Below are 12542 nucleotides of genomic sequence, written 5' to 3'. Positions count from 1 at the left end.
AGTCTTCCCTTTTGTGACATTAGCCCATGTTTTCAAAAATTACCAGGGCCTGGTGCAGCCCGCTGTGAAAAGTCTTACAGGGTGAGAGGCCCGAGGCCTTTTCCGCTGTTTGTGGACAGCACGGTCCTGCTGGATTCTCTCACTCGGGAAGAGCCTTGGTCCAGCAGAGCCACCTTGGGGTCAGATCTGCCACGAGTCAGGAAGCTAAGTAGAGGCCCCCTTGCTTCTAGAGGGAAAGGCCCTGTAAGTCCTTCGTCTCCGCTGATCGCTCCCATCCCTCCCCTCCGCCTCACAGCCCACACGTCGTCCCCTTGGAGACTGTGTACACAGCAGAAAGCCTGCTGCAGACACAACAGCCAGAAGAGGGAGGGGGCTTTGGAATCAGGCAGGTGCCGGGAGACTGGGCTTGCTATTAGGAGAGAAGTGGCAGCGACCCTCAGGACCCGGCCTCCAAGCCCCGCTAGGACTCCCGAGGTCCGGGCCCCAAGGTCAGCCTCTGCCTTGCTTCTCTAGGGGCTGCGGAGCCAGCTGGGACGTGTTTTCCTCTGTCAATGCAGGCAGATGCTGTGCATCCGTCTTCTACACACGTGCTTCTGCCTGGAGAGGAAGATAAAGCAGCTTGTTCCTCCTGCACTACTACATGAGCGTGGTGTGGCCACCGGTTATTGAACGTAGGTGTGTGTGCGTGCGTGTAGGCACGTGAGTTAGGGAGGGGAGTTGATGCCAAGGACGGGATAGCGTCAGGAATGCTACGTTTCTCTCCTGACAGCTGTGTCTCGAGAATAAGTTGAACAGGATCTCTTAGCGCTAATAACCGAGAATCCGAAAACAACAGCAATAAGAATAATAGGTAGCACTTAGCACTTGCTATGCACAGGTCCTGTTCTGAGCTCTTTATGTATATAAACTCATTTAACCCCGAAAATGCCCGTGAGAAAGTCCTACCATCATTCCAGTTTACAGATGGGCAAGCCAAGGCACAGAGAGGCTAAGTAATTCACTTCAGGTAGTTCATGCCGGAAGTGGCAGCACGAATACTCGGAACTACTCCACTGCAGGGTCTGTCATCACCTTTTGGTGCCTCAGCGTGGCCTTTGGCCTGAGTGGGAGAAGAAAACAGAAAGGTTTTCCCCAAGTAGGAGTGGACTTCTGTAAAGCTCCCATTGCAGAGCCCCAGAGCGGTGCCTGGGCCATGGGGACCCTTCATGTCCAGATTACCAGTTACCAAAACCCCTCTAGTCAGTAGAGGACACAGTTCCTGGCACCAAAGAGAACATCTGGAAATGTTGGACTGAATATGTGTGACCCATAGGCATTGCTTTTGGAAACGATTCCCGCCTTTATGTCATTTGCTTGTTCGTTACTTCCGAGGAGTTAAGAAGCCAACAATCCTGGTCACACGTGCTTTCCAGTTTGCTGCACGTATTGTGAATAAACCCAGGTACGGTCTGGGAGTCTTGGTGGCTTGGACCCCTGCCTCTGATACCTGGACCCTGTGCTATGACAACAGACACCCCCCTGTGCTCTGCACCTCCCTGGATGCCTTCTGATGATCAGAGAGAGATTGGATTGTTTAGTCTTGGTTTAGTAATTACTGTACATCTTCTCTTTTTACTGTGTTTAGGCTCATCAGCCTTTGAAAGTTGGTTTTATGGACATAGAAGCTTGGCGGGCTACAACAAAAACAGCCATTGTGTGATATTCCATGGTTTCTGTGGGTCAGGAATTCAGGAAGGCCTCAGCTGAGCCATTCTGCCTGGGGTCTCTGATGCGGTTGCAGTTGGAAAGGGGCTGGAACTGGAATGGCTGGGGCGGGGGGTTACTGAGCCATTTCTCTCCTTGCCTGTGGCCTCAGGGCCCCTCCACCTGGTCTTTTAGCCTAGGTTGCTTGGGGCTTCCTTACAGCACGGTGGCCTCAGGATAGTGAGACATGGTAGCTCAGGATCCCAAGCCCGAGTGTTTCACGGACCCAGGCAGAAGCTGCATCATCTTCTGTGACCTAGTCTTGGAAGTCACATAGGGTCACTTCCCCCATAGTTAAGCTTAAGGCAAGGGAACAGAGCCCTCACCTCACCATGGACGGAGTGTCCAAGTCACCAAGAGGAGCCATCTTTGGAAAATGCAATCTGCCACAGAGGGGGTTTGGCAGGGGCTCCAGGACAATGTGAGAGCCCTACAGGGGTCTCTTGACCCAGGCTGTGTCCCTGATACTTACAAACCTTGGGCACCTAGCTGCCCGAGGGCACTGCTCAGGGAGGTGCTGGATGGAGCCTTGCCTGGAGCAGGTGCCCTGGGAGGTCAGGGCTGCAGGAACGCATTGAGGGGAGGGGTCCGAAGGGACGGGAGGAGCTGAGTGACAGCCATCCAAATCAGAGAGGTGAAATAGTGGATCACGGGCCAAGAGGAGCTGAGTTCAGACCGCCCTATGGAGAGCTCAGACCCCGCTTTGGAGAAGGGGAGGGGCTAAGAGTGGGGACCAGGCCCAGAATGGCGCGTTAGCATTGAGGATGCTTACTGCCCTCGCGAGGGCCACTGGGGAAAGGGCTTTGAGGAGGAGAGGCAGGCTCTGGCATTCCGTGTCTGCCTGAGTTAGCAGGGTGTCACCCCTGGCTGGTCCCCCGCCACTAGCATCCCAGGCAGACAGAAACACATCCTTCTCAGGGTGGAGGTGGGGGGAAGGTCTCCAGCGGGGGAGGTAGAGGTGTGGATTGAGGGGCTGCGTCCCAAATCCCTGCTCGGGAGCACGTGGCCCCCAGCCAGGCCTGTGTGAGAAATTGATTCCACAGCCAACCTGACCGCCTAAGGCCTCGACAAAGCGGAGAGCGGCATCCATAAAGTGCTGCCCCCCACGCCAAGCACCTCGGCGGCCTCTGTTTGAAGGTAAGTCCATCCATAAGCCTGCCGTCACTCTGGGCTTAATGTACACGATTTCTGGCATTTACAGCAGCGCAGCTCCGAACGCCGGAAGAAACTCCAGCAGAATAATTTGCCAGGGGAAGGCGTGCGGAGTGGCAATTGCTCATGGCACATCTGAACAGCGACGGCTCCCGGGCCAACAAGCTCCCTGACAATCCTGGCCCCCCGGCCTCTCTCCACCGCTCACCTCGCCGCTAAGGAGGGGTTTTCTGAGACGGAGATTGCGCGCTCTGTGGGCTTTGACTCCGTGTGTAGGCGCTGATGTTGGATGTCTTTGAGCCCCTGAGTCCGGGTGGAAGCCGGAGGCGGGGGCGATGGGTGGGGTGGGCCCTGCTGCTTCTCAGCTTGATGCCAGCACAGCAGCAGAGGGACGGATGGGGGTTGGTCCTTGGGGCCCTAAGGATTTTCTAGGATGTTGGGACACTCGACTTTGAGTCAACGTGACTCACTGTGGTGCAGCCCTGTCCCTTGGCTTGAGGGGTTGGGGGCCAGTCGCCACCCCCGGCTCTGGGGCTGCCTGCTCCCACCTGAGCCCCTGAGAGCATCCCCGGCCTCTTTCTATGGCCGCCTGGCTCTCTCCCCTCTGCTTCTGTTTCTCAGCTTCTCTCTCCTTTTTTCTGTTTCTGCGTCTCCCACTTTCATCCCCTCTCTGGGTGTCTCTCCTCTCTGTCTTGGTGTGTCTTGGCTTCGATCCGTGTGTGTCCCCAGATCTCTTGGTCTCTGTGTCTCTCTGTCTCTTTCTATGTCTCATACTCCTTCCCTCTCTCTCCCTCTCCCTGTCTCTCTGTTTCTATTTCTACCTATCTCTTTCTTGCTGTCTCTCTCTTCTTCCCCCCCACCTCAATTTCTCTGTCTCTCTCCTGGATCCTGTGGCAGTGCGCAGCCTGAGCGTGCGTCCTGAGGGGACTGTGGAGCCAGCAAGCCCAGCACGGCATTTCTTTTCCTCACCCAGCATCTCCCTCAGCCCCGCCCGCCTCCCTGCCAACCCAGTCCTCCCAGCCTAGCAGTGAGTGAGGGCTGCGGTCAGACAGGGCAGCCTCGCCTCCCGGACTCACAGGCTATTTTTACCACATTTAGCTCCGGGTCTGCTGGCTGGGGGCTTTAGCTCTCTGAGCAGGTTAGAGACATGCGCACACATGAGCGCATCCTAGAAGCAAGGCCTCCTGGCACCGCCCTGGCCACTTCCCTGCCACGGGGACCCTGTTCTTTCCTCCTGCCTCCTTTAATTATTTGACTTGAGGGCATTGATGTCTACCCACGTGATGCAAATATGATCCCCTGGATCTGGGTTTGGATGGCATGAAACTCTCATACCTTATGTTTGTTTACTCATCAAATCCCCAAAACAACCCTATGAAGTAGTTACTGTTATTATCCCCACTTTACAGATGGGGAAAACTGAGGCATAGAGATACTGTCTCCCCAGGAGACACGATGAGTAAGCGGCAGAGCCGGGATTCGTACCCAGGAAGAGTGGCTCCCGAGCTCCATTCATAACTCTCACGCCGCTCCCAGTCTCCTCCCACATGTGGTCGGAAACACATGGAAGTGATCCCCATCCTCCAGCATCAGAAATGCTGACTTTCATCCCTCCACAAACACTCCATTTTTAGAAATAAACTCTGAATGTCAACTTGTACTGATTCTTGCAGTGGTTTTGATGTTTTTAAAAGCCCACATTTTATAGCCGCTGGTATTAAGTTTACTACTTTTTGGGACAAATGCCAAATGGCACAGCAAATAAAAAAGAAAGAAAGAAAGAAAGAAGAGACCCCTAAAGGAGAGAGGCCATGCCTTCTCTGTAAACCCAGCCCCTGAGAAAAACCTTCACCTTGTAGCCAACAACAGTAACAAAAGCTTCTGCCTCAATGGGCAAAGGGTAGGAATGTGGGTTATAGTCAATTTTCTAGGTAGCAGCAACCAAGCAGTTGACAAAAATTTCATTGGGACATTTGTAAGTCTGAGGCTGCCTAACTGGCCACCTGGCGTCCGCTCACACTCCTTTGCAAAGCAGCCAGAGCCATGCGAATACGGTCATAGCACTGACCTGTTTTCAAGCCCCCGATAGCTTCCCATCACTCTTGGGCTAAAAACCAAACTTGGAGTGGTTGTGCTGCACAATCTGGCCCCTGTGGACATCTTCAGACTCATCTTCCACCTCTGGCACTCCCCTGTGCCCACCAAACTCCAGCCACGCTGGCCTCACAGAGCCTCAGACTCTCCTTCCTGACCCCCGGACCTTTGAACATGCTGTTCTCTCAGTTCAGAATATGCTCCTCCAACCTCCTCTGAGCCAGTTCAGTGGTTCCCATAGGGAAGTCCTGAGAACGGCAGCATCAGCCTCATCTGGGACCTTGTTAGTAAAGCCGATCCTCGGGCCCGACCCCAGACCCGCTGAATCAGACACTCTGGGGGTGGGGTCCAGCACTCTCAGCTCTAACCAGCCACCTAGGGGATTCTGATGCCCGCTGAAGGCTGAGAATTCCTGGCCCAGTCAACCTGTCCTCGGCTTCCATGTTTCAGCTCTCACACCACTATCTGCGCCTCAGGGACGATGCCCTGACAACGTCCACCTGAGCGTAGGTTGGGGTCCTTTCCTGCAAAGGAACTGTTTCAGTTTTGCAATTGTACAAGTGTTGTGGGATTAATTGACTACAGCCTGTCTCTCTGACTAGACTGTAAGCTCCATGAGGGCAGGGATCATACCCATTTTGCTCAGAACGTGGATCCCCAGAACTCTGTATGATGCCTGACACACACATTACACAATGTTAACTGAATGAGCGAACGGAGGTGGAATCCTAGTCCTGACGTTCCCGACTCCCCGGCATCCTGGCCTCCTGTCTGTTACGTGGGGATGCCAGAACTGGCCTCTGACCTCCTGGACACACTGTGATGGGGAGAACAGTCACCAGCAGCAGTAGTACTGCCACTAACAGTGCTCACAATGGGCCGGGTGCTGTCCTAAGCAATTTGCAGGTGTTAAATACAAGGAAAAGTGCATTGACAAGTCTGCACAGATGTGCAGATTTCCTCTCCAGCCGCTCATATCCATTCTCTGATCTTTGTTCTGGTCTTGTCTCGGGAGGCTGACCTCTGCAGATGGCATCACTGGGCGCCCTGGCCCTCTGGCTCCCTGTTGGGTGTTGCCAATGGGAGGCACCTGCAGGGGTTTGGAGTGAGAGAGGAGAGTGAGGCAGGGTGTTTATCCTACCTCCTGAATCTCTTTTCCAGGTCACAGTATTGAGACTGGCCGCATTTCTCTACCTATAGCCACAGCTCCTGTCTGAAGGCCTTGCTTCCGTGGTTGCCGAGCTGAACTGGGGCAAAACCACTTGTTCCCTTTTCCCTTTCAAGCCATCTTAGTCAGTTTGGGCTGGTTAAACAATGGATATTTATTTCTCATGGTTCTGGAGGTTGGGAAGTCCAGGATCAAGGTGCTGTCAGATCTGGTGCCTGGTGAGGACCCACTTCCTGGTCTGCAGACGGCTATCTTCTCCTGGTCTCCCCACATGGCAGACAGCAAAGAAGGAGAAAAGCAAGGTCTCTTGTGTCTTTTTTCTGAGGGCACTAACCTCATTCATGAGGGCTCCACCCTCGTGGCCTGTTCTCCTCTCAAAGGCCCCGCGTCCTAACACCATCGCCTTGGGGGTTAGGTTTTTAACATATGCATTTTGGGGAGACGCAAACATGCAGTCCATGGCACAGGCCTAGGAGTGGTCACAGCGTCCTGCTGTTGTTAGCCCCCGGGTGTGTCACCATTCACTGTGTTTGGTTTGTTTTGACAGTGTTTTTCTTCCTTTTCTAAATGTATCATCTCTACTTTCTCCTCAACAGCAGTGTCCGGTGAATAGAAAGAAGCAGCCCAGCCCAGTGGGATTCAACTACCAGGCTAGATAAGGAAACCCAGACCACCAGGCAATTTAAGCCACTCCCGCATCCCGTCCCGTCCCCCCCCCACCCCCAGCAGGGAAGAAGAAGTCATCCTTGGCTGCCACTGCCCAGCCCTGCCATCGGTGAAGCCCACCAAAGCCACTGTCTTGGACACCCACTCAGTTGCTACCTGGTAACTTCCCTTGGAGCACTTGGGGGGCAAAGGAGAGGGAACATGCCTGCAATGTAATTAACACTATAACAACTTGTTTCCCCCTTGGAGAATTACACCATTAGCTGCTTCAATTGTGCATGAAATATAAATTACATTACTCGGAGGCATCCTGTCGGAGCAGACGCAATGCTAAGTGACGAGGCTCTCCACGGTGCACCCCACTCCCCAGCCAGTGGGTCAAAAGGAACACGAGCCCTGAGGCCTAAAGCCAGCAGATCTGCCCTGTGATCTCCCTGGCTGTTCCAGCCTCAGAGGACCCAGGGCGGAGAATCTTTGCCGGAGGAAGCCATGTCCAGAGAGCATCATCCCCAGCCCTTTCTCACTTTCTGAAAGGATTTGGAGCCCTGGACCAAGCCTCTTCTCATGCCCAGCTCCCAGACACAAGCAGAAAAAGGGGGCTGCTTTCCTTCTCACTCTGTGTGTGTGCGCGCGTGTGCGTGTGCGTGTGCGTGCGAAGGGTAGAGGAGCTAGTCCGGGGTATTAACCTGTCAGGCTGAATGGGAAGCGAGTGGGCAAATGTACTTGAGAAGGGAGGGAGGTAATCCTTCACCAGTCGGATCCAAAGTTGTCCCCGGCATCCATTCATCCTGCCGTCCATGAATTCGCCTTGCTGAAACGCTCCCGTTCCCCACCTGGGCCAGGCCCGTGCAGCTCCCTACTTTGTTTCAACGCCAGCTGTCTGGCACTAACCTAAGCCAGCTTGAGACCCTCACTCTGCGTATCATTAGGTCTGGGTTGATAAGCTGCTGAGAAATAGGGTGCAGGGTTTCGGTCTGTCATCTTTCTTTGAAGACAGTGAAGAGCTTTCCAAATCCCGGTGTCACGAGAAGGCAGTCTTTGCTTTGTCAGAAGAGACACGGGTTGATTTGTATCTGTTTCCATTTGGAGAGGGGGAAGGGGCACTGGGTACACTTAGCCATGGCCACAGTTGTGCCTTTGATCTGAAGCCACCAGGCCGCCGATCCAGGGGCACCATTCCACCTCTTTCCTAGCACCCTGGTGCCTGGTCCCCTGGGAAAAGTGGGGTGGGCTGCCCCTGGGTGCCATCGACAGCTGCCGGGCAGGCTCAGAGCCAGCCCCCTCTCACCAGAGCCCCTGTGTGTTAGGGCAGGAAGTTTGGAAACCCAGCCTGAAGCTGCAGGAGAAATTTGGGAAAATATCGTGCAATTACCCTAATGACAGCTGTACAAATCACACAACCACCCGTCATATCCCCCGCCGCCAAGCAGAGCCAAAAACAGGAAGAGCCAAAACCCACATATGGATTCAGGGAGACCTCTGGAAGCTGTCCCTGCAGAGGGCCTGGGTGGGGGGAGCGGGAGCCAGGGTTGAAAAGGCTGCAGGGGCTCTGGCACTGGCCGGGCCGGAGGGGACCACCTCAGGTCCGCCCCCTCTGGCACAAACCTATTCTGAGGACCCCCAGCTTATGGAGGTCCTCCTGGCTGCCTTCTCTGTCAGGCTTCTGGCCTCACGCTCCCTTCCAGACCAGAGCAGTCCAGGAGACTCTGAACAGGGCCTACAGGGGACGGGGTGACAGCTGTCAGCTCCTGGTATTTGTCTGGCTTGGGAAACCTCCTCCATTCGGTAAATCCAGATATTGTCTCGGACTTCGATCAAGACCCAGATCAAGTCTGTCCTCTTCCTTTTCTCACAGAGCCATCCCAGGCTCCCACACCCTGGTCAGAATGCCTAAAAACACACCATTGTGCTCTGCAGTCCGCCTCTTGATTCCCGGCTCCCTTACAACCATCTGCTGTGAGCAATTACAAAAGTACCAGGTGGGGGACAGGAGGTTTCTGTTTCAGATGTCTCTGTCCCTCTCTTTCTCTGGCTGCACCATAGTTCTAGGCACACCGTAGGTGTTTCATCACAGATCCGCAGGACCGTGCGAAAGGATTGTTTTTCAATCGTCTGATTTCATGGCATAGAATTCGTGGTAGGTATTAATGGCTCCATTTTACAGATTGGGAAACTGAGACTTGAGAGGCGGCACAGAGGTAGCTCACAGATACTTGGTGTTTGTTGAGTACTCGTGCCAGGCTCAGGATTAGGCGCTGGGGATTACAAATATGAGGATATCATCAACCCTGGTCCTGGGGGCTTATTGCTCAATGAGAGGGTGGGAGACTCGGTCTCTTTGCTTTGTAACCTGTAGATGAGAGAGTTGCAGAGAAGCGCATCCCTGGGGCATCCCACACAAATGACTGAAAAGCAAAGACCAGAGAAAGAAGACTGCTCTGAACTTGTGGCTGGAATGGTTGTCCCTTGCCTGTAGATTAGATGAGAACTGGAGGGCCATTAGAGATCATATGGTTTAGTGAGGAACAGGAAAAGATGGCTGATTTCTCAAGGACAAGGCGGCTTCTAATGTAATTCGTGACAACAATAGCTACTAGTCTTTGAAAAGTCACCCCGTGGCAGGCCTGGTGCCGAATCCTTTCCTCACATTATCTCTGCAGCAGAAAAGGGTGCTGGTTACCACTGTGGCCTGCTGCCAGGCTGCCCTGGGTTCCAATCCCGACTCTATCACCATATCCCAGCTATGTGACCTTGGGTGAGTCCTGGAACCTCCTCTGGCTCTGTTTGTAGAAAGGGGATATAATAGTTCTTCACCTCATTGAGGTGTTGTGGAGATTGAATGGATTAACATACACAGAGAGTTTAGAACACTGGTGTTGAATGGATTAACATACACAGAGAGTTTAGAACACTGGTGTTCAAAGTGTGGTCTGTGGACCAGCGGCTTCTGCATCCCCCATTAGAAATGCAGGGCTCAGGCGCTGTCCCAGGCCTGCTGAATCCGAATCTATATTTCCAAGACCCCGAGAGGGTTCACATACATGCTAGAAGCACTGGCTGGAAACAGCACCTGGAGTGGGGTAAGTGCTCTGTAACCGTCGGCTGTGATGAGTGTTATTATTTATCATTACATCTAATCCCACAGCACACCACAGGGCAGGAATCCGAGACTCAGACAAGGTAAGTATGCTGCCCCAGCTCCCACACCCGGGAGGCAGGATTCCAGCGTAAAGACAGTCAGCAACCAGCCCTCTGTGCCCAGAAATGAGGGGCTTTCAGTGCTAAAAGCAAGATGGCCCCAGGAGAACCACTGTGGGTTCGGTTGGTCACCATAGGTGCAGATAACACCAAGTTTCAGGGGCCCTGCCTACGGCACACAGCATCACCGCAACATGCATTTTTTTTTTTTTTTTTTTTTTTTTTACTGTGTTTGAATACAAGCGTCGCCTGCCAATGCAGGGGACACGGGTTCGAGCCCCGGCCCGGGAAGATCCCACATGCCATGGAGCAACTAAGCCCGCACGCCACAACTACTGAGCCTGCGCTCTAGAGCCCGCGAGCCACAACTACTGAAGCCCGCACGCCTAGAGCCCGTGCTCCGCAACAAGAGAAACCACCGCAATGAGAAGCCCGCGCGCAGCAACGAAGAGTAGCCCCCGCTCACCGCAAGTAGAGAAAGCCCGCGCACAGCAACGAAGACCCAACGAGGCCAAAAAAAAAAAAAATTAATCAATTAAAAAAACTAAAAAAAATAAAGTGTACAATTCTGTAGCATTAAGTAGATTCATAATATCCTGCAACCGTCACCACTTTCTAGTTCCAGAAGTTTTCCATGCCCCTGAATGGAAGCCCCATACCCATTAGCCTCTCCCATTAGCCTCTCCTCCCCAGCCCCTGGCAACTACTGATTTACTTTCTCTCTATAGATTCGTCTGTACTGGACATTTCATATAAATAGAATGGACAGTATGTGGTCTTTTGTGTCTGGCTTCTTTCACTTAACATAGTGTTTCTGAGGTTCACCCACATTGCAGCATGTGTCAGAATTTCATTCCTTTTTATGGTTCCATTGTATGCACAGACAGCATTTTGTTTACCCGTTCATCCCCTGATGGACACTTTTGCTCTTTCCACCTTTGGCTATTGTGAAGAATACTGCTATGAACATTGCTGTACAAGCGCTGTACAAGTATCTGTTCGAGTCCCTGCGTTCAATTCTTCGGGGTCTGTACCTAAGAGCTGAACTGCTCCTAGGGTCACGTGGGAGTTCTACGTTTATGCATTTTTAAGGCCCTCTGTGTGTTGGGCACTGAAAAAACCCTTCAGATCCAGAGAGAAACACCACCTAGACTCTGCCCTTGCAGGCATCTGTCCAGGGGTGAGTCAGCGCGCATGCCCGTTGAGGCCCAGGTGCCCCCAGTCCCCTCGGTTGCTGGCCCAGGCTGGAGAGTCTGCATTTTGCTTTCCCGTGCTCTGCAGCCTCCTTCGAGGAACTGGAACAGAAATTTCTGTTGCTCAGTTACACTGAAGGAGCCAACGGGGGCTAAGGAAACCGAGTGGAGAGCACGAAAGTGTGTCGTAGTCCTTGAGGGCGCGGCCATTGGTGCCGGGGAGTTGAGACGGAGGGAAGAAGGCGGTGGGGGGAGAAGAGGGAGAGTCAATTTCTGGATCCATCCTTGGGGAAGGAGGAGTAGCCTCAAAGTAAAAGGGTGAAAATCCCTCTTTGCTTTCAAGAGGAACTGCTGGGCCACACCTCGCCTAAGGTGGCCAGGTCTGGTGGCGGCGGAATTGAAGTGCTACGCGTGGGAGGGTGGTCGATGCCTGGGTGGTCACCATTCAGGGGCTTCCTGTGTATTCTGGCCTAATGAATAGCCTTTGCTGATTTCCCAGAGTCTTTCCCTGGGACCTCCACCTGCCCCGCCCCCCAACAATGGCAGGTGAAGGCTGCAGCGGGAGGTGGGCCAGGAGACACCCCCCACAACCAGGCTGCAGCGGGAAGCAAGCAGGGCTGTCTCCCTCACCCCAGACCCCGGCAGGATGCGAATTGGGCTTTGTGGCTTCCTCCAGGTTAGAAGCCAAGACAGAGCAAGAGAAGTGAGAGCAGAGAGAGGAAGGAGGAGGAGATGAGGAAGAGAGAGCTTCTGCTGGAGGAAATAATGACCAGAAGGGCTACAAGTCAGGACGAGGGGTGGCGGGGACGCCAATGCTGCTGCTAGGGTTGGCGGGTAACGAACGAGGGGAGAGGGAAGGGCGCGAGGTCAGCGAAGGCCAGCCTCCAAGCTGTCTCGAATTATGTTTCCACTCCCTGACACAGCTGAACAGGCTGTTTTTTTTCTCTCTCTCCACTGTAAACACTCCAGCCTTCACCTCCACCGCACACTGAACCCCAAAGTGGGGCCCTTATCTGCCCGCCCCTCCCACCAACCTGTCCCTGTTGCCATGGAAACTATCTGGGGTAAGGTGATCTCTCTCTATTTCCAACCTCCCTGCTTTCAGCACCAATCAATCAAACCCCCCAACCCCATCTCTCAGGGGGAGGTCCTAGGGGAGAGTGAGGAAGGAGAGAAATTAAACACAGGAAAAAGAACAACAGTAAAGAAAAATGAACAAAGAGAAGGGGTGATGTAATTCCGGCTGTTGATCAATTCCTTTTGTCCCTCCAGCGACCACACCCTCCCCGTTCTTAACTCCTAAAGGTGGAAGGGACTCTCCGTGGGGG

Source organism: Physeter macrocephalus, chromosome 21 (assembly GCF_002837175.3).
Source record: "Physeter macrocephalus isolate SW-GA chromosome 21, ASM283717v5, whole genome shotgun sequence".
Lineage (NCBI taxonomy): Eukaryota > Metazoa > Chordata > Mammalia > Artiodactyla > Physeteridae > Physeter > Physeter macrocephalus.
Note: the sequence above shows the minus strand (reverse complement) of the source record.